The sequence below is a fragment of the Stegostoma tigrinum genome, chromosome 10 (assembly GCF_030684315.1).
Source record: "Stegostoma tigrinum isolate sSteTig4 chromosome 10, sSteTig4.hap1, whole genome shotgun sequence".
Taxonomy (NCBI): Eukaryota; Metazoa; Chordata; class Chondrichthyes; order Orectolobiformes; family Stegostomatidae; genus Stegostoma; species Stegostoma tigrinum.
In genome coordinates this window covers 65923807-65925821 of record NC_081363.1, presented here as the reverse complement: position 1 = coordinate 65925821, position 2015 = coordinate 65923807, and the positions used below count along the sequence as shown (strand labels likewise).

At 42.7% G+C, this 2015-nt stretch overlaps 1 pseudogene; it reads left to right on the top strand.

Moving 5' to 3' along the window:
- Positions 1-1558: 1558 nt before the first annotated feature.
- Positions 1559-1620, top strand: LOC125455977 (U6 spliceosomal RNA; annotated as a pseudogene).
- The last annotated feature ends 395 nt before the right edge of the window (positions 1621-2015 follow it).

The window sequence follows — 2015 nt, the reverse complement described above, 5'->3', positions numbered from 1 at the left end:
CCGTAGATGACTGGATGAAGGAGGACTGCAGTGCTTAGGTCTGATCCATTGGCTGTGGAATCATTTAGCCCTGGCCCATTACATTTCACTTCTGAAATTCCACATGCAAACAGTCTACCATTATGGCTTGACCAAGGTGATGCCTCAACCTTAGGTTTGCCTGGTGTTCTTCCTATGCCTTCCTGCACACTGCATTGAACCAGGGTTGATCTCCTGGCTCGACAGTAATCGTTAGGATATACTGGGCTGTGAGGTTAAAAATTGTGGTTGAATACAGTTCTGCTGCTGAGGGTCCACAGCACCATTTAGGATGGTACGTTTTGAGCTGCTACATCAGTTTGAGTTATTGTGGCATACACCATGATGATGAGAACCCTCAATGAGAAGGTGGGGCCTTGTCTCCACAATAACTGTGTTGCAGTCATTCCCACCACTTCTGCCCGAGATGAATGCCTGTGTTAGATGCATTTGTGAGAGCCAAGTGTTGTGAGCTTTCTTTTTTTGTTGGCTCCCATACCCCTTGCTGCAGACCCAGCCTAGCAATCTCCTATGGATGCAGCCAGTTCAGGAGTAGCACAAGAATTCAACATTTATCTTAAAAGAATTTGATTCATGCAAAGGTATAATCTCATTGGGTATAGTCTATGTTATAACGCATAGCAATGTTTAAATTCTACAAAGAAAAGGCAACACATACAAACTACTACAGGTTGGTGAGAACAAGGCTGTTGGCATGGTGAAAATGGTCTTCCAAAAGGTGTTCAATACTGAGCTACACAAAGAATTGTGGGGAAAGTGATAGGTCATGTAATAACAGGATCAGTAGGAACATGGGTCCAAAATTGGCTGAGTGAAGTGAAACAGATTCTAATGATTACTGGGCATTGCTTAGTTTGGAGGAAGGTTTGTAACAGAGCTCTTAGGGGTCAATGTAGGGGCCCTTACTTTTCCTAATACAAAAAAAATGTAGATCCTGATCCATGAAGTCAATTCAAATTTGGGCTACAGCACAAATCTTGGGAACATTCTAAAGTTTGAGGAGGACATTGTAGAACTGCAAATAGACAGTGCTAAGAGTGGACAAAGAGGTGGCAGATGAATTTCAATGTGAAAAAATGTAAGATAATGCACTTTCGTGCAAATAAAATGGAGTGAAAATATAAAATGAAAGGTAATAAACACAAAGAACTGTGGATGTTGGAAATCTGAAACATAAACAGAAATTATTGGAGAAACACTGTAGGTCTGGCAACATTTCTACAGAGAAAAAAACTAGTACAGCGATCATTTGTCAGAACTGACCAAGGGTCACTAGACGCAAAACGTTAACATTTTTTCTCTCTAAAAGTGCTGATAGACTTGCTGCATTCCTCCAGTACTTCTGTTAAAATCTAGAATACTATTCTAAAGGTGTACAGGAACAGAGAGACCTGAGTGTATATCTACATAAGTCATTGAAAGGTTTCAGGACATGTAAAGAAATCTGCTGAAACAAATATTTGGTATTCCAGGCTTTCTTAATAGGGGCGCAGAGTTCCAGAGTGGAGCAGAGCAGAGAGTGCTCTTTGGCAGCACATATACTAAAATTGGAATGATACAGAGAAGCTTAGGATGGACCCTTTTTTGGGGGCAGCACAGTGGCTCAGTGGTGAGCACTGCTGCCTCACAGCACCTGGAACCTGGGTTCAATTCCAGCCTCAGGCGTGGAGTTTGCATATTCTCCCCATGTCTGCATGCGCTCCCTCCAGGTACTCTGGTTTCCTCCCACAGTCCAAAGATGTGCAGGCTAGGTGGATTGGCCATGCTAAATTGCCCGTAGTATTCAGGGATGTATATATTAGGTGGGTTATAGGGGGATGGGCCTGAGTAGGATGTCAAAGGTCAGTGTGGACTTGTTCTGCCAAAGGGTCTGTTTCCACACAGTAGTGATTCTATGACTCTATGTTATGCTAAACCTATAAGGACACTGGTTGGACCTTAGATCAGGTATTGTGTACCATTCTGAGCACCACACT